Source organism: Microcaecilia unicolor, chromosome 7 (assembly GCF_901765095.1).
Source record: "Microcaecilia unicolor chromosome 7, aMicUni1.1, whole genome shotgun sequence".
Lineage (NCBI taxonomy): Eukaryota > Metazoa > Chordata > Amphibia > Gymnophiona > Siphonopidae > Microcaecilia > Microcaecilia unicolor.
In genome coordinates this window covers 84,314,206-84,335,056 of record NC_044037.1, presented here as the reverse complement: position 1 = coordinate 84,335,056, position 20,851 = coordinate 84,314,206, and the positions used below count along the sequence as shown (strand labels likewise).

Here is a 20,851-nt window from a genome sequence, read left to right as displayed (position 1 = left end):
CAATTAATGCACACCATCACTGCCATATAGATTAACACTATTGAAATCCATGCAATTATGTCTCATTTTCAGCCCATTTCTGGCTAACACCCAAAGTCCTATCCACCTTTTATCCCTCCTAAAATGAGGTCAAGGAATAATGTCTGACCGCATGATTCTTGAAGCTAAATACCATTCCATAACTAGTTTCATATTATCCTTCATTGTGTTGATTAAGGAAGCCTTTTATTAAGGCCACTTTTATTACTACTGGGAAATGGCTGATTTTTCTATTTCTACAATAATGGCCAAATGCTAATTTCTCATTAGCATGTGGCCATTACCGTGTGAGCACTTACTGACTCCTGTTTTGTAAGGGGTAATGGCTCATGTGCTAACCACGCGCTAATCAATTAGCAAACAGCAATGTAGCTGCGCTAACCAATTAGCATAGAACACGCCTACCCTCTGTCTCCAGACCTGCCCCAGCGCTAAAAAGTGAAAATGAATTTTTAGTTCGTGGGTAGTGCATGCACATGCAAAAACTACCATGAACACCTGAGTGCATCCCGTGTGTTTGTGCTTACCATAGCTTAGTAAAAGGACCCTAAATGCTTACAAGTCCAAGATCCCAGTTCATTGCCCTCAGGATGGGTAATTATCCTGCTTATTTTCGAAGGAGAAGGGCGCCCATCTTCCGACACAAATCAGGAGATGGGCGTCCTTCTCCTAAGGTTGCCCAAATCGGCATAATCAAAAGCTGATTTTGGGCGTCCTCAACTGCTTTCCGTCGCAGGGACGACCAAAGTTCAAGGGGGCGTGTCAGCAGTGTACCAAAGGCGGGACAGGGGCATTGTTAACAGATGAGCGTCCTCGGCCGATAATGGAAAAAAGAAGGGCGTCCCTGATGAGCACTTGGCCGACTTTACTTGGTCCATTTTTTTTTGCGACCAAGCCTCAAAAAGGTGCCCAAACTGACCAGATGACCACCGGAGGGAATCAAGGATGACCTCCCCTTACTCCCCCAATGGTCACTAACCCCCTCCCACCATAAAAAAACAGGTTAAAAATACTTTTTTGCCAGCCTCTATGCCAGCCTTAAATGCCATACTCAGGTCCATCGCAACAGTATACAGGTCCCTGGAGCAGCTGTAGTGGGTGCAGTGTACTTCAGGCAGGCAAACCTGGGGGGGGGGGGGGTTGAGGGGCTCAGCACCCAAGGTAAGGGAGCTATGCACCTGAGAGCAATTTGTGAAGTCCACTGCAGTGCCCCCTAAGGTGTCCGGTTGATGTCCTGGCATGTCATGGGGACCAGTGCACTACGAATGCTGACTCCTCCCATGACCAAATGGCTTGGATTTGCTTGCTTCTGAGATGGGCGTCCTCAGTTTCCATTATCGCCAAAAACCGTGGACGACCATCTCTAAGGTCGACCTAAATTTCATGATTTAGGCGTCCTCGACTTTATTATCGAAATGAAAGATGGACGTCCATCTTGTTTTGATAATACGGGTTACCCCGCCCCTTTTCAGGGCGCCCTTAGAGATGGGTGCCCCCGTTCAATTATCCCCCTCTATGATATCAACAGATGAGGCCAGGACTGCAAGTAGTATAATAAAGGCAAGAGAGATTGCAACATTGCATTCTGCACTCCCCCAGCCATGGCATCTGGACTCTTTGATGTACCAGCCCCAGCAGGTGCAATCCATACGGACGTGTGACTGCCCTGCATCTGGCCCAGTGCATGAAGGAACATCCTACAGTCCAGACTGAGAGACTGCCGCCAACAGCATCTGCAGCAAATTAAAGTAAATTACAGGGGGGAAACTTGGGTTGTCATGGGGGAAAGATGCTGAGTCAGTGCAGTACCAAGAACGAGTACCAGGAGCAAGAAAGGAAGACAGGCTTCAGTAGCTGATCCAAAAGAGAAATCAAACCAAGAAGTGCACATAGGGGCCATTTTACAGAGCGGTGGTAAAAGGCCCAATGTGAGCTTACCGCACGCTAACCTAGAGCTACTGCTGGCCCAATGCAGGCTCAAGCAGTAGTTCCAGCACTGGCGCACACCATTTCCCGCACTAGGGAAAATCAGACTATATTTTTTAGTGTGGCACTAACCCGGTGGTAATCAGGAAGTGCTGTGTGCTACTTGGCTACCGCTGGGTTAGCGCAGGAGCCCTTACCGCCACCTCAATGGGTGGCAGTAAGAGCTCCCACACACACACACACACACACACACATGGCCACGTGGTAAGAGCAATCTTACCGCATGGCCATGTCTTTTTCTCAGCCTTTTTACCCTCTGTGGTAAAAAGGGCCTCGACAGTGGCAACAACAGTCCCCGCCCTTTTCACTGCAGCTTGGTAAAAGGATCCCAGAGTTTGATGGCAATGTGCCCCTTGCTCCTTTCCAAACTCCACCCATCTCTCGTGCCACCTCTTCCTGCTCCTGCAGGCGTATATGTCATCTATGTGACTGCGCAGGGCTCCGCCTCCATATCCTTCTAAATCATGAGAGTAATTCTATAACAGGGTGTCTAGCATAAGAGAATAAGCAGGTGCCTATTTAAAGCCTGTTCTATAAAGGAAAGGAGGCACCTACGTTTATTTATTTATTTTTAAACGTATGAGCCAGAGTCCTTTTTACGTAGTTTGATATGTCTGCTGCATTCGATCTTGTTGATCATAACATCCTACTGACTATAGAATCGATGGCCCTGTGTGAGGTTGGTTTATAGGTTTCTTAAAGAAAAGATCATATCAAATCAAAGGAAACCTGAATTTCTCTTTTAAATGGGTACCAGAGTTTAGAGTCCCACAGGGGTCTCCCCTGTCTCCTATGCTCTTTAATTTGTTGATGGCCCAAATAGCTATTTATTTATTTATTAGGATTTATTTACCACCTTTTTGAAGGAATTCACTCAAGGCGGTGTACAGTAAGAATAGATCAATGTCACTTTCGGCACCTAACCATTGTACCTCTATCCAGGAAATCTAGACTGCCTCAATCTTGATTGACTGCAATTTTTGTCCTTTAGATTGTAAGCTCCTTTGAGCAGGGACTGTCCTTCTTTGTTAATTGTACAGCGCTGCGCAACCCTGGTAGCGCTTTAGAAATGTTAAATAGTAAATGTTAAATAGTAGTAGTAGATCAAACATGAGCAGTAGGCAATTAGAGCAGTAAAAATATTCGAACAGCAATACAAAGTATGGCATGGTATACTACTTGCAATGACAGCACAATATGTACTAGAACATTATAATTGGTAGTGAAGGGTAAGGCAAAGTTGTAACATATAGATGAGTAAGAAAGTAGGAAGAATTAGAAAGTAGGGTGATTGATTTGAAGAAAGTTGCAAATGAGGTCAGAGAGATGGTTAAATATTATCTCAGCTAGGGTAGGAATGGATAAACATGTCACGCTGCAGTATGTGCAGCCCGAGTCAATCCTTGTGTGTGTGAGGGAGACTAACAAGTTAGTTACTTCTTCCAGTAAAGGCCTGGTTGAGGAGCCAAGCTTTCACCTGCTTCATGAAGTAGAGGTAGTCTTGTGTTAAGCAGGTTACAACACATAGATATATGCAGATAATGTGACTATTGTCATACCTGTTGATATGTTATTGTATCTTATAACTTAGTTAACTGAGAAAAAGCATTAAGGCCTCCTCCCCCCCCCCCCCCCCCCTGATATTCAAAACCATTCAACTGGCCAGGAACAGCACCTGGTCGGTTAAATGGCACTCCAGCGATATTCAGCAGGGTATGACTGGCTTTCTCCTGCTGAATATTCCCGGTTAGTGGCTAGGACAGTGATGGCGAACCTATGCCACGCGTGCCAGAGAGGGCACGCAGAGCCCTCTCCCTTGGCACGCGCGTCATCGCTGGTCCACCCACTCTCCCTCCCTCCCAGCACCAGGCCTGTCTCCCATCCTCCCTCCAACCAAACAAGCAACCATCAACCCACCCGCCTGTCCTCCCTCCCTCCCTCCCAGCACCAGGAACCCCCCCTTCTCCTCTTAAATTTTAAAAGCGTACCTCCTCGGAGTTCATTCAGGTGGCGTGCGTCGGCAGCGGCAGCGAAGCGTGTGTTCTTTGCTCGGCGCACCTTCCTTTCTGTCTCTCAAGCTCTATGGGTGGGACCAGAGCTTGAGGGACAGAAGGGAAGGAAGGCGCGCCGAGCGAAGAACACGCGCTCCGCTGCCGCTGCCAACGCACGCCGCCTGAATGAACTCCAAGGAGGTACGCTTTTAAAATTTAAGAGGAGAAGGGGGGTTCCTGGTGCTGGGAGGGAGGGAGGGAGGACGGGCGGGCGGGCGGGTTGATGGTTGCTTGCTTTTTTGGGTGGAGGGAGGGAGGGCGGGAGGCAGGCCTGGTGCTGGGTGCTGCTGGGTGGGAGGGGGGCCTGATGTTGGGAGCTGGGTGGGAGGGAAGCCTGATGGTGGGTGCTGGGTGGGAGGGGGGCCTGATGGTGGGTGCTGGGTGGGAGGGAGGCCTGGTGTTGGGTGCTAGGTGGGAGGGAAGCCTGATGGTAGCTGCTGGGTGGGAGGGAGGCCTGGTGTTGGGTGCTGGGTGGGAGGGAGGCCTGATGGTGGGTGCTGGGTGGGAGGGAAGCCTGATGGTGGGTGCTGAGTGGGAGGGAGGCCTGGTGCTGGGTGCTGGGTGGGAGGGAGGCCTGATGTTGGGTGCTCGGTGGGAGGGAAGCCTGATGGTGGGTGCTGGGAGGGAGGGAGGCCTGATGTTGGGTGCTGGGTGGGAGGGAAGCCTGATGGTGGGTGCTGGGTGGGAGGGAGGCCTGGTGTTGGGTGCTGGGTGGGAGGGAAGCCTGATGGTGGGTGCTGGGTGGGAGGGAGGCCTGATGGTGGGTGCTGGGTGGGAGGGAGGCCTGGTGCTGGGTGCTGCCGGGTGCTGGGAGGGAGGGCAGGGGGGAGAGGAGGGTAGCTGGACATTTGTGGCTGGAGGGGAGAGGAGGGTTGCTGGATATTTGTGGCTGGAGGGGGAAGGATGGTTGCTAGACATGGATGGAGGGCAAGAAATGAAGAAGAAAGGAGGAAAGTAAAGAAATAAATGGAAAGGAAGCCCTGGAAACGGAGTTAAGAGAACAGATAGAGGGCAGCAGAATCAGCGACTAGAACCAATATGGATAGAAAAACAAAATCACCAGACAACAAAGGTAGGAAAAATCATTTTATTTTCATTTTAGTGTTTGGTATATGTCGAATTTGAGAATTTACATCTGCTGTCTTATTTTGCACTGGGTATACTGGAGCTGTAAGCTTACAGAAATGATTTATAATGGAAGAAAATCATGTTATTTTTTTCTCCTATACTAGTATAATATTTTCAATGATGTCTGTTTATATGCGCCATGGCTGGTGTAAGGGGTGTGGCTATCATGGGGGTGGAGTCATATGTGGTGACCCCCGCCCATAATGAGTACCGGCACTTTGCGATAAATAATTCAATTTTGGGTTGCTGTTTGGGCACTCGGTCTCTGAAAGGTTCGTCATCACTGGGCTAGGAGATAGCCAGCTATATCACATTCAACGCATAGCTGGCTATTGTAAGCAGCCACATCAAGCTGCTTAAATAGCTGGAAGATCTTTGGCCAGTTAAGTTTCAACCAGCCAAAAATAAACTGGATATTCAATGTCGCTCACTGGAAACAGCCCGGCATTGAATATTCAAGATGACCTCTGACCGTGGGAGGTAGCCAGGCTCCCAACTATAGTCCACCCGAAATTGAAAGATCCCTTGAAACCTCCAAACCTCTGTGAAAACTATTGTCCCATAACAAACCTCCCATTTACTGCTAAGTTAGCTGAATCTGTGGTCCATGCAGAATTAATGGACTTAGGGGTATGGTTACTAAGGTGTGTTAGAGTTTTTAACCATCCTGTAAATTTAAGGCGCATTAAACACTAATGTGCCTATACATTTCTATGGGTGCATTAGCATTTAACATGCGTACACCATTTATGCACATTAAAAATGCTAATGCGCCCATAGCACTGCTTAGTAAACCTAGCTCTTAGTGACCAGTATTCTTAACCCACACCAAACTGGCTTTCGGGCAAATCACAACACTAAACCACTCTCTTATGTCTTACTACATACATCAAATTCCACCAAACCCATTCCAGAACTGTTTTGCTTGTTTCTCTTGACCTCAAGGTGGCATTTGATACCATAGACCACTCGCTCCTACTCCATCGCCTTTCGCACATTGGACTGACAGGAGTAGCCCTCTCCTGGTTTACCTCACATTTTTCAGATCGTAAGTAAGCTGTCTCTTTCCTCAACTCTACCTTGGACTTTTACTCCCTACCCTCAGAGGTACCACAAGGCTCTATCCTGTCCCCTGTTTTATTCAACATTTTCTTGGCCCCACTCCTCCACCTTCTTGACTCACTGGGTCTTGGATCTTTTGTGTATGCTGACAATATACAGGTTCTTACTCCTACTGGTCCTTCAGATACAGGCCAAATAGCAGATCTAAATCAGAAATTAGATTTAGTCTACTCCTAGCTCACACAACATCGCTTATTGGCCAACCCCGAAAAATGACAAGCAGTTCTTTTCTTGTCTAAAGCACAGGTGCTGGCAAACCATATTATATTGAATACATCAACCATTACTCTGACTGATACAGTTAAGGTCCTGGGAGTCATCCTTGACAATACTCTTACCTTTGTTATTCAGTAATGTGTTGCTCCTTTTTTCACCTTAGGCGTATTTGTTCAATTACATCATTTCTATTTCCTGCAGTCCCTTTCATTGGGACTGGCTCCTTATCAAAGAACGCATTGCTTTCAAAATCTGTACCCTGGTTCAGAAAATTATCTATGGTAAAGCCCCAGGATACCTGACAGACCTGATCGACTTACCAACTAGAAACACATCCGAATCAGCACAGACATAGCTAAATCTGCACTCCCAAGCTGCAAAGGACTTAAAAACAAATCAACTTACGCATCCAGTTTTTCCTACTTAAGCACACAACTGTGGAACGCATTACCAAAATCCTTGAAAACGACGCACTACCACCTAAACTTCCAGAAAACACTAAAAACTAGCCTGTTTAAAAAGGCATACCCTAATGATCCAACTTAAATGCCTGATCTTTGCAACACAACAAAACTAAAGTACATAATGGACGTAACACAACTCTTCTGTTGCACAATCTTGGCTCAGGCCCACCCATTTGGTTGACCTCCTCCAATCGCACTGGGAGTGCACTGCACAGCCTTTTAGTTCTTCCACTGTTCAGCATTTAGGCAGCCAGCAGCAAAAACAGTTTTAGAGCGAGCCAACTGCCTAAATTTAGTAACCTCCCTAATTTTTTACCTAATTTTAAAAAAAAAATGCTGACCAGGTTGGGAACGGCCACTCTAGTACCGAGACACACCACTGCTGTCGCAGTGCTGTGCTCTGCTGCTCTCCAATGGTCTCACTCTCATGGCACCTGCCTTGCATTGCCCCCAGTGCCCCCGCAGCATGCACGGATGCCGGCGCCACACAGAAATGTCTTCCACCAGTGCCACAGCTCAGCTGGACGGGTCTCCCTCACTGTGCCACAGTGCCAGGCTGCTAGCAGTAGGTGGAGAAGCTATTGGGCCCTCACTTTGCCTTGCCCCTTGCTCATCTGCCTTTGGTTGAGCCCCTCAGGCCTCTGCACTTCCCCGCGGTCCCAGATAAGCATAGCCAGCACACAGAGTTCACTGCAGTGCTCTTTGAGTCTGCACCTGCCCAGGTAAAAAAATGTTGTCGTTTTTTAAATATCTACCTTTTTCCCCCCTAGGCAATAAAAAGCCCACTCTCACCCAGAAACCCACCAACAGTAAATTTTAATATTGGGTTTCTGGGTGGGGGTGGGCTCAGTTCCCAGTTATAAAAATTTTTTAAAGTTGTATATTTGTTCATGTTGGTGGGCTTTTGGGTGGGGAGGTCTCTGCAGTGTCCAGGTTAATATATATATATATATATATATATATATATATATATATATATATATATATATATATATATTTATTTATTTTTTTTTTTTTTTTTTTTTTTTTTAAATATTTAATGTAGTTGGGATGTTGGTGTGCTTCAGGGTGGGGGGGGGGGGACTGGGAAGGGCCATGGAGATGCCAGACTATGGGGGGATGGGTAGGGAGTAGGACAGGGCTGATGCTTAGCTACAGGATGATGATGGGATAGGGAAGGCTACGGGGATGGATGGTGAGAAAGGGAAGGATTGATGCTGGGCTACAGGGATGGATGGGGGTTGCGGAAGGGAAGGGCTGATGCCGAGCTATAGGGCAATTTCTAATTTTTGGTCCTTTATTCTGTAATTGATGAGGGTTGGTCTGTGTTGTGATTGTCTGAGCAGATGAGAGATTCTTTTGGAATGTGGTTTGTGTGGGGATCTATGAGTCTGACTTGTCTGACTTTTCCAATGGGATGCGCATGCTGTTGTCTATATTCACTTCTGTCTTTTTAAAGGTACTGTTATGGTATTTGTGTTCAAAATTGCTGTTAAGGTTTGTGATACAGGTTCTAAGAAGCTTCTTTGCAGGATTTAGTGTTATTTCACAAAGTACCTGGCAGTGAAGGGATTTTGTGTTGCTATTATTGAAGTGCTACCAGAATTTGAATACATTTTTATTATGGAAAGCTATAAGAGGAAACATTCTAGCTATGTTCTGTATGCTACAGATTCCACAGTAAGGTGGGAAAAAATATTGATGTTGACAGTAGGATATTTTCTTATTTAATCAGTAAAAAATCTGGGGATTTGCTTCATGTGTTTTTTGATGTGTTCAAGAATAGACAAAGATTAACATTTTTGAAAAATGTAAGGTAATTTGCCTGTTTTGCTTAATCAGGCATTTACGTTTGTTACAAAGCAAAGTTTGAAGGATATATACCATTGCTCTAATTATATTGCAGGATCCTGTCACATGTGTTGAGATGTTTGTCATTATAGTAGACTTTACAATATCTGGTCAAGTTTAAGATATGGGATAATGTAACTATATTTATCATTTTTTCCCTTTATGTATGTGGTTTATGTTGATGCAGGGCTGGGCAGAGAAATTCATCATCATGAGCATTCTAAGGCATTATTTTGTAGTATCCAAGAAAGATATATATATACATAGTGCCCACCCATATTAGCTCTGTGCCCACCCAAAAATTCAGGTCTGGCTACGCCACTGACTCTGCCCCCTCTCTTACTTTCCTATTAGTCATTGTAGTTCCTCCCCGGCTCCTAATGCATCCTGCTGTCCAGTCTTTACCTGCTTGCCTTGATCTTTCTGGTTTTAGATTGTACGCTGCTCAGACATGCTTTGATGGGTGGGATGGAAAGTCCCCTAATAAACTAGAAACTTGAAATTGAAATCAAACAATGAAAAAACAAAATTCTTAGTATTGGGGAATTCTCATAGACCTTTTTTTAGAAACCACTATTTCAATTCAAGGTACTTTCTTTCAGTTAGAAAAACAGAAAGATATTGGGAGTAATTTTTGATGAGAACTTAACATTTGAACCTCAAATCAAATCACTAACAGTGAAAGCCTTTGATGTCTTGAGAAAATTAAGAAGAATTAGATCCTTTTTGGATCAATCGGTTTACAAATTACTGGTACAGTTTCTCGTTTTATCACACTTGAATTATTGCAACTTTCTTTATGTAGGTCTCAGTGGGGATTTTCTCAGAAGACTTCAAACATTACAGAACACTGCAGCATGGTTAATTTATTGTTCTGATGTAAAACAGAAGAAACAAAATCTCCGCAAGGGTATATGGTGTGTATCGAGACAGCGAAGATGAACGATGCTCCAGATGAAAGTAACTATTTATTGAATGATGAACAGGACTTGACACAGTTGTGTTTTGGCCTGTAAGGCCTGCATCAGGAGTCTCTTGTGTTCAATAATTACATCCACTTGTAGTATTTGTCGTCGTTAGTATGTCTAAATGGAAGCTTGATGCGCTTTGTATGCCGGAATAAAACAAGGCTCAAATCAGCAGTAAAACTTCGAGGTTGAGCTCGTAGTCTGAAAGTATTAAACATTTAGACATACTAACGACGACACACACGTCATGATAGAAACAGGTCTAGACTAAAACGTCTAACTTTTAGCCCTGGACATTTTTGCTTTATTCCATTATGGCAGAAAAATGTCCACATTTTGGGAACACCAAATCCCGCCCCAACACACCCCTGACACGCCCCCTTGTGATTTGGAATTACTGCAGATGAACTGCATAGAAAATGTGGATGTTTTTTGGGGGGAAAAAAGTCCATCTGCCACTTTGTGCTGCTTTTTGGATGTTTTTCTGTTTCGAAAACAAACTCCTTAATGTTGTTGCATCAGTTCTCAAAAGATATTCAAACAGAGTTTTCCATCAGATGAAAAATTGTTAGAACAGCAACAGACAATAATTCCAACTTTGTGAAAGTCTTCTCTGTAATTGGACAGCATGACAATGATAACGAAGATGAAGATGAAGAGGCAAGTGATGAATTACACAGCACTACTTCTAAATGTAGATAATAATAACAACAATGATGACAAAACATTCTTTGCTATACAGAAGTCAAGTGTTTCAGAAAGAAATTCACTTGTTCAACATCTGCAGACCCTGTCAGAAGACATCAGTAGTTTTTTAGCCTGGTCTGATTTGAAGGAACTTTTTATCAGCCTAATACTCCACAACCTGCCAATACAGTTGTTGAACAACTTTTTAGTTGTGCTAGATTAATGACTCACAAATGTACCCGTGTGAGTGACAGTCATTTTCAAAATGTAGTTTTACTAAAAGCAAAGTGGATTGAATTATAGAGCAATAAAGTTATTAGGATAAAAACGTTAACAGTAGTTGCATTCATTGTAGTTGTGGTACTTTTACTTTTTTGCTCAAAAAGTATTATATTAAGCAATAACTTTATTACTTTCATGTAAGTAATTTTTTTAAATATGTTCTTCACTATAGGTTTTACTTTTATTTAAGTATTAAAATATGCATGTATTTTACTTTTACTTAAGTACTTTGACCTAATACTTTGAACAAGATTGGGTGCCAGAGAGGGGCTGAGAGGCAGGAGATGGGGTCAATGCTGACTGCGGGGGGGGGGGGGGGGGGGGGAGGGGCTGTACGCCAGCCTCAGACATGAGGGTAGATTTCTGATTGCAAGCTGGGGGATCACATTACATGCTGAAGGGTAGCTTAATCACTAAGTACCATAGGTCAGTATTCAGAAGGACCTGTGGACTCAGCATACCACCAGTAACCACATAAACCCTTTGTTTTAAAAATTCTGTGCTGGCCAAGGCATAACCTTTGGCTGGTCATAAGATGACCAGCTAAAATTTATATGAATTTCAGAGGAGATGGGATTAGAAGCATTCCAGTGGTAGGGCCAAAAGTTAAAATACAAAAACATAAGACATGCCATGCAAAACAATTGCTTTATTTTTTTCCTCATGCAGGTTCATCAATTTTAAATCAACAAAACGAGATGGAGTCCGACGTACACGGTACAGAATAACAGCAAAAAAGCACCAAGGGCCTCCAGGATAGGGATAGCAGATTGATTATGAGACCCAACATGGGCCGTGTTTCGGCATATGTGCCTGCATCAGGGATCTGTAAAAAATGATACAAACAAATAAACTGAACACAGAATAAAACACAACATTGTCCCCCATGATTCTATAAAGTTTGCCAAGAATTACGTATGTGTGCAAATTTAGGCACATTCCCGATTTGCACATGTAATTTACTAGAATAATGAGTCAATTAGTGTTAATAATTGGCTTTTTCACAAGCAATTATTGGCACTAATTAAACGTAATTGGGACCAATGCACTTAAAGTTAGGTGTGGGATTCTGGCCTAAAATTTAAGTGTGGTCAAATAAAGGTAGAGTGGAAGGAAGTAGGAGGGTCATGGACGTTTCGGGCAGAACAGGGGCATGGTTTCGAGTTATGCACATAATTAAGGAATAATGGTGCTCTGTGCATAAATTTAAGCATGGGCATTTGCATCTTGTTTTCATTGGTGCAAATGATAGAGCCTAAATTTATGTGCGTTCATTCCAGGGGCGTAGCCAGACTTCAGCAGGAGGGGGGTCCAGAGCCCGAGGTGAGGGGGCACATTTTAGCCCCCCCCCACCGCCGTTGCCACCACCACCAACAACTTTGACCGCCCCCCTGCCGACGACCCTCTCGACCTCCCATTCCACCACCAACCCTCCCCCGCCGCCACCATCGCCTACCTTTGCTGGCAGGGGACCCCAACCCCCGCCAGCAAAGGTAGGCAATGGCAACGGTGGGTTGGCAGCGGGAGGAGGGGTCGAGAGGGTCGTCGGCAGGGGGGTCCAGGGCCAAATCTATGGGGGCCCAGTCCCCCATGGCCCCACATAGCTACGCCACTGGTTCATTCTATAACCCACACCAAACTTTACGCATCACTGATAGAATATCACTTAAGTGGGTATTTTTCAGTGCCAATTTTTTAGGCACCATATATAGCATCTAGTCTTATATGTATAAGGCCTAGATTTATGGTGCCTGAAAAATAAGCACTGAAATATTTCTGCCTAGTCGTATTCTGTAAACCATGCCTAGATTTAGGCATGGTTTATAGACTATGCCTAGCAGCCATGCTTGTGCCTACCTCTAGGCACATCCATTTATTTTTATTTATTTATTTATTAGGATTTATTTACCGCCTTTTTGAAGGAATTCACTCAAGGCGGTGTACAGTAAGAATAGATCAAACATGAGCAATAGGCAATTACAGCAGTAAAAATATTTAAGTAACAATACAAAATATGCCATGGTATACTACTTGCAATGACAACACAATACGTAGTAGAACATTATAATTGGTAGTGAAGGGTAAGGCAAAGTTGTAACATATAGATGAGTCAGAAAGTAGGAAGAATTTGAAAGTAAGGTGACTGATTTAAAGAAAGTTGCACATGAGGTCAGAGAGATGGTTAAATATTATCTCAGTTAGGCTAGGAGTGGGTAAACATGTTCCGCTGCAGTATGTGCAGCCCGAGTCAATCCTTGTGTGTGTGAGTGAGACTAACAAGTTAGTTACTTTAACTAATTAACTACCTGAATCAATGATCTCTGTACTCTGCACCCTCATCAATCGGGTTTCCCCTCATAGTACCGAAACCACAATCACAGCTCTTCTCAGTGATCTTCATTCCTCCTTGGACAGAGGTTCTGTTTCACTTCTTGTCTCTCTTAGTCTTTCTTCTGCATTTATGTCAAATAAAACTTGGTATAAATACCTAACAGGCAGATGATCAAAAGCCCCGCGCTGTTCCAAACAGCGCTCTAAAAATAGCGCTGGAACAGTGCAGGGCTTTACCGCACCTATGATCAGAGATAATTGCATGCAAATTTAAACACACAATTCTCTCTGATCATGGTGTAGAAGTGCTGGAGGATTGTACCTGAGCACATGCTCAGGCACAATCCTCCCACACTTGTTTGACAGGTGTGGCACACAAAAATAAGAACTAGGTGTCATTGTAGACAATACGCTGAAATCTTCTTCCCAGAGTGCGGTGGCAGCCAAAAAACAGGATGCTAGGAATTATTAGGAGAGGGATGGTAAAAAAGGCCAAGAATACTATAATGCCTCTGTAACACTCTATGGTGCAACCTCACCTTGAGTACTGCATTCAGTTCTGATCAGTGTATCTCAAAAAAGATATAGTAGAATAAGAAAAGGTTCAAAGAAGAGTGAAAAAAATGATAAAGGGGATGGAACTTCTCTCATATGAGGAAAGGCTAAAGAGGTTAGGGCTCTTCAGCTTGGAAAAGAGATGGCTGAGGGGAGACATGATTGAGGTCTACAAAATCCTGAGTGGTGTAGAATAAGTAGACATGAATTGATTTTTTACTGTTCAAAAAGTTCAAAGACATTAAAATATTTTTTAAAACAAGTAGAAGGAATATTTTTTTCACTCAACAAATAGTTGGGCTCTGAAACTCATTGCCAAAGGATATGGTAACAGTGGTCAGACATATCTGGGTTTAAAAAAGGTTTGGAGGTTCCTGGAGGAAAAGTCCATAGTCTGCTATTGAGACAGACATAGGGAAGCCACTGTTTGTCCTGGGATTGTTAGCATGGAATGTTGCTACTATTTGGGTTTCTGCCAGGAAACAGGATACTGGGCTAGATGGACCACTGGTCTGATCCTGTATGGCTATTCTTATGTTCTTAAACATTTCAGAGGAGATTTGACAGAGGTCTGTAAAATTATGAGTAGAATGGAACAGGTAAATAGGAAATGGTTATTTACACCTCCAGAACCCCATGAAGGGTTAGAAGGAACACATTTAAATTGGTGAAAGTATTCTTTTTACTCAATAATCAATCAAGTGTATTTGTTGAGCGAGTATGTGGTCAACACATAACATAACTGGATACACAGAGGGTTTAAATACTTAGAAAAACAGTCTGCAATTACTAGCCAACAAGATTGGGAAGGTTATCACTCATCCTTATAAGGCAGCTGCAAGGAACAGATCTATTGTCTGAGATCTACTAGTTACTTACTTACTGATGAACTCAATTGGCCATTGTTGGGAAACACTGGGCCCGATGGATCTTTGTTCTGACCCAGCATGACATATCTTCCTATCTATTTTTCTTAAACCAAAATATAACTGGATAGTGTTTTCTTTGGATGAAAGATCTGAGTGACCACCCTACAAGACTGTCTGCATGATAGAAACCTGGTGCAGAGAATGCCCATCTCACAGGGCCCAATAGGAAAGGCGAGAGCCTTTGCCTATCAAACACAGTCCCTTGAATTTTGAATAAAGAAAGTACCCTCATGGCTATATTTAATCTTAATTCATAAAACTGAGGAACTGAAAGAAGTGAAAATCTCCCTTAAAAATTACATGAAATCACATAGGCATAAAAATGCCCCTGACCCGAACAATGCTCCAGCCAGATAAAAATGCCCCTGACCCAAGCAATGCTCCACTGGCTGGGTTTTCCTTCCACTCTCCTCCCCATGCTGTTACACTGTCAGGCAGCTGATTCATTTGTGGGCCATTTCTTGAGATTGAAAGCATAGGAGCCAACTTTTCAAAATGATTAGGGGTGCTGAATTTTTTTTTTTTTTTTTTTACAGGTGGTGCATTCCCCCCTCCTCCTCCCCCTCGTCCCCCTCCCTCCCCTCTCTCTCTCCTTTCCCTCACCCCTCCAAGTTCCAGGGTCCCCTCCCTCCCTCCCTCCCACCCAGTTCCAGGGTCCCTCCCAGTTCCAGGGTCCCCCCTCCCTCCCTCCCTCCCACCCAGTTCCTGAGTCGTCGTCCCTCCCTTCCTCCCTTCGAGTTCCAGGCCCCCTCCCTCCCAATTTTAAAAGTCATCTATCTTACCTCGTCAGGGTTAGGGTGGCAGCACTGGTAAACAGGCTCGGTGCTTAGTTCCGTTTTCCATTCTCTCTCTCTCAGCTCTGGTCCCACCCTCATTTCCTGTTTCCGCAAGGGCGGGACGAGCTGAGAGAGAGAGAGAGAGAAGGGAAAACAGAACTAAGCGCTGAGCTGAGCCTGCATGCTTTTTACCGCTGCTGCCGCCCTAACCCCGACAAGGTAAAATAGATTACTTTTAAATTTCCGAGGGAAGGGGCCTGGAACTCGAAGGGAGGAGGGAGGGAGGGAACGAACGTCTGGTGGGTGAACGAACTTTCAGTGGGTGAAATATTGGGGGTGCTCGAGCACTCGCAGCACCCACGGATCAGCGCCCATGAATGACAGTGCCCGCTACTTCTGTCTATCTGCCCAGCTGGCTGTAAGTTTGTCTGTGCAGAACTCATCTTCAAAGGTTGGAAAGTACGTTCACAAAGTCTTCTTTGATATTGTCCTCTCCTTTTTTCATTTGTAGGCTCCCCAATTCAGATCCTCTTCTTCAGTCATTCCTCTGGACTCTGCAATTCAGTGTAGACTCACTTGCTGAGTAGTTTCTTCCAAGTGAAGGAAACTTTCAGTTTAGGATCAATGCAAGGGTACCGGGTGCCCTAGGTGAACCTTCAGCCTAATTTTTTTAATTAGCGCTTTCAAAAAATGACTAGAGCTGAGTTCCTAAATGTATGTGGCTCTTTTCACTAGGCATCAAAATCCAGGCAATTAAAAAGCAGAGTCAGGAATAAGGTCAGATCAGGAAAAGCAAGACAGATGCTTACCTTGGCCAGCCTAATATAGTCCCTGCAAGGCAACAAAGTTATTTCCAGAAGAAGCTGCACTTTTTCTCACTGATCACAGGCTCTCATGAGGAACTTTTGCTGCCGAACCAACACTGCAAAAAACTGCCAGGTCATCAAATTATTTTTCATCCAGGATTCATGTCTCTCTGCCCAGGGTCCACACTCTGTTGTAATCAGTGTCTTGGAGGAACTTGCAGTTTCCGGCTGAGAGTTGTATCGAAGTCCCTGAGCTAAACCTAGAGGCATGGATAGTCATAAGAAGGAGCCTGAATGACAGTGAGAGGAAAAGGGAGGAAAGAAGTGGAGAGGAAGAGGTTAAGAGAAGGAGAAGGAGAGAGGAGAGTCGTAGGAGGGAAAGGAAAACAGGAAAGTAAAAGGAGAGCAAACAAGTAGGACCAAGTAGGAGAAACCTGGTCAATGAAGATGAGAAGACACAACAAATCGATATGGCAAAAGGGCTGATTTTATTAGCTAAAATCCATAACAGAGCCTGTGACCCGACGAAGCCATATTTAGGCTGCTGCCTGCATCAGGAGTATGGTCAATATATTTTGAAGAAACAGGAAGAATGTAAAACTGTAGCAACAAATCCACCAGGGTGGAAAAGGAACAACGGTGTCCCACGAATAATCTCAGGAGCAAAAGAGCTCTACTGTACCCCCAAAGGTCTTGAACGTTCACTCTCAAGTGACTCTATCCTGTAGAGTCTTCATTTAATAAATTGTATTTCGAATCTCAAATGTCTCCCATCTGTTTATTGAAGAGCCTGGTTCCGTTCCCACTCCTCTTTTGCTCCGGAATGTAAAACTGTGCCATTTTCTTGCTTTGTGCAAGTCTGAGCTATGTCCATAAAAACAGAGAAGGTGTGGACACCTCAGCCCCATCTGGCATTTCCTTCCAGTGGAAAATGAGAGACAGAGGATACAGATAGGAAGAAGGAGACTGGCAAGGGGAAGAAAGAGGGTAATTCATATACTACACCCACTCAAATACACTGCGCTCAGCATTCACTTCCCTATGCAGTGACACACCTACAAGAATATCAGCCTAAATCTACTCAGTCAGCCAAGCTCCCATCCACTTACTCATGTACCGCATAAGTACATAAGTAATGCCACACTGGGAAAGACCAAGGGTCCATCGAGCCCAGTATCCTGTCCATGACAGCGGCCAATCCAGGCCAAGGGCACCTGGCAAGCTTCCCAAACGTACAAACATTCTATACATGTTATTCCTGGAATTGTGGATTTTTCCCAAGTCCATTTAGTAGTGGTTTATGGACTTGTCCTTTAGGAAACTGTCTAACCCCTTTTTAAACTCTGCTAAGCTAACCGCCTTCACCACATTCTCCGGCAACGAATTCCAGAGTTTAATTATGCGTTGGGTGAAGAAATATTTTCTCCGATTTGTTTTAAATTTACTACACTGTAGTTTTATCGCATGCCCCCTAGTCCTAGTATTTTTGGAAAGTGTGAACAGACGCTTAACATCCACCTGTTCCATTCCACTCATTATTTTATATACCATGTCTCCCCATACACAAACCTTACCTTATGTTCTTATTTAAAATGGTCTTAGGAAAATCCACTGCGTATTTCTAGGATGAGCAGCATAAAATCTGTTTTACTTGGGATCTTACAAGGTGCTCAGACCTGGATAGGCTACTGTTGGAAACAGCATACTGGGCTTGATAGAGTTCAGTCTGTCCCAGTATGGCAATGCTTATGTTCTTACCTGTAATGTTTATGCTAATTCTGAAACAAAACAGATAAGCAGTATACAATACTAAAACATACAACACATAATGAGAATGGAAAAGGAACTACACTGATAAAACAGGAAAGAAGACTCCTTACACACAAGACTTACTCGTTCCACTAGTTAAATAAATATCTAACATTTGCCAGACACCTCTGCTGCAAAAAGAGGAACATGTATCATAAGGTGACATTAAAGGCAGAAGTGAAAAAATGGTTTTTAGTGAGGACTTAAACTTGGGTAAAGAAAGTTCATTTTGTATATGCAGTGGAAGATCGTTCCAAAGCTTTAGTGACAGAAAAAAAGAAAGCAGACAGATGAGTGAATTCATATTGAGCGACTCTAGGATTTGGAAGGAGAAGCCAGTTTGAATCCAGAGAACATAATGCCCATCTCCAACCTACCCTTTATAGTTCGTTACACTCTCACCACCTACTGATGCACAGACTTCCAGCTACAAATTTAATACAGTGCATCCAGTCACTCACCACTCACATGCATATCCCACTTATTCAAACATAACACATGCAGACATGGAAACAAGGAAAACCCCACTCCTATCATTCACTCCATCTATCCACATGCAATCACACATGCACAAACTTGTAGAAGTTAACACTCAAAACTCCAGAACTAAAGTTATAATTGACTAAAAACTACCGCACAACTAGAAAACAGAGAATCATAGCAGTAGTTGCAACAAGATCCCTGGGAAATGCCAGATACCCTCATGATACATTCAGCACTTAACATATATGCAAATAAACTAACATTTCTCAAACTGGAATTGCACAGATCTAAAACAGCCTTCTAGAACTTTCACTTCTATTTTGAATCCCTGCAACTGCAAAGCCCTATGGCTGCTAATCTGAAAAACACTGGCACTCAAAACCCACTTGAAAAAAATAACTCATTTTTGGCAGAAATGAGCTGCCAATAAACTAGCCTCGAGAACTTACCAGAAAACAAGCACGGATTCATATTAGTAATTACAACAGCAAAAGAATCCCTGGGAAATGCTTTATACCATGGGAGTATTTCCCTCTGAATCTCTGGATATTAAGAGCACAGACATCTGATTTACTGTGATGGATTTCATTTACTATAGTAAAGCAGAGGCAGAAACAGTGGGGGCTTGGAGATCCTTATGTAGACACCCCTCATTCCCAATCTGTTCACAACCACTTCAAACCTATCTTTCACCCATACATCCTTAAATTCCCAAAATGTTTAAATTGTGTAGTCTAGCTTTACATAGAGAAGAACATCTTTGTGTCATTCTTTTAGGCATTCACCTTTTAAACTGTTAGTAATCAGTCACGATTGTGAAAACAATTGAACAATTAATAACTATTCACAAAAGAACAACTGAATGGTAGATCTGCTCTCCTATGAATGATGTTTTAGAAAATATGGCAACAGCACACAAGTTTATGCATGGATCTCAAATGATTTTGCAGTGGAATAAATTCAAGAGCACAACCTGGTGGTTGAATATGGTAAAGCAAATTCTGGGCAGATTATTTGCCAAATTGGTAGTACGGCTTTGATTAAGATCGTTGCTAGGTGAAATAGAATAAAAGTTATTTTTAGTGTATTGTTTTATTAAATGTGTACTGCTGCTGTCATTAAATAAAAGTGAGTAGAAGTAACAAAATAAGGTATTTTACTTCCCATACCGGGAGTCGAACCCGGGCCGCCTGGGTGAAAACCAGGAATCCTAACCGCTAGACCATATGGGAGGTAGATGAAGAATTGGCTTCTATCAATTGCTTTTGTATAACATCAAAAAGTGTAGTAAGTGTTTTTATATATTAGGAATTATATTTTTGCTAAAGTCGCTGTGCTGCAAAACCTTCTGTAGATGTTTTTTTATTTTGTTCATTTGGCTTTTTAGTACACAGCTGCACGACGAGAGCGGGGTACAGAAGTCAGGATATGTGAGTTTTGGAGACGATGGCAATAAACGATTAGCTGGTATCATTGTAGCAAGAATGCACCCTTGCCGTCATTTTACAACTATTTGAAAATAAAGGGGACAAAAAAAAGCTTGGTTTTTTAAATGGTTAAGAACAGCGAAGAACTACTTGCAGTGGGCACATGATGGTACCTTATCAGCCTGCTTTCCTTAAGGAGAAAAGGGCTTTGCAATCTGTGTATCCCTTTAATAATACGTTTGCTTTTTTGTGTTTTTTCTATGCTAAAGTTTAGGACGTAAATGGGAGGGGAAGGACTGAGAGAATTGAAGGTTTTGTATCTGCCTATATCTCTGTGTGGTTGTGAATCCAGCAAAGTCGATTTTCTTTTTTCCTTTTTCTGTCAGTGTGACAGTCACTCGCTGTTGAACGGAATAAAAACAAAATTCAAGAGCACAATCTGGTGGTTGAATATGGTAAAGCAAATTCTCAGCTGCTTATTTGCCGAGTTTATAATATAACTGTGATCGTTGGGTGGGGAAAGAATTTAAAACATTTTTTAGTGTATTGTTTTATGAAATGTGTACTGCTATTGTTATGAAATAAGACTGAGTAGAAGTACACAACAAAATAAAAATTTTCACTTCCCATACCGGGAGTCGAACCCGGGCCGCCTGGGTGAAAACCAGGAATCCTAACCGCTAGACCATATGGGAGGCTGGCGAGTGATGGCTTCTAACACTTGCTTTTGTAACTTTACAAGTGTAATACTGACTTGTCATATTTTATTTTGTAATTTTTGAAATTTGTAATCACAGACTTTACAAAGTTTTCATCACTAACCGTGAGCATTTTGTTTTAAGAGCTGATTAATGACAAAGAACATTAAAGTGTAGAGTAATTGTTCAGTACATTAACTACTGCCATACCTGTGCGTGTTCTACTTATAATAGGTCTCTGGC

General features: G+C 43.2%; 2 non-coding genes across 2 annotated transcripts; both read right to left on the bottom strand.

The window, feature by feature from the left end:
* Positions 1–19,643: 19,643 nt before the first annotated feature.
* Positions 19,644–19,715, bottom strand: TRNAE-UUC. The gene has a single exon. It is a non-coding gene; the product is annotated as a tRNA-Glu (tRNA).
* An 818-nt stretch (positions 19,716–20,533) lies between these two features.
* TRNAE-UUC lies at positions 20,534–20,605 on the bottom strand. The gene has a single exon. It is a non-coding gene; the product is annotated as a tRNA-Glu (tRNA).
* Positions 20,606–20,851: the final 246 nt, after the last annotated feature.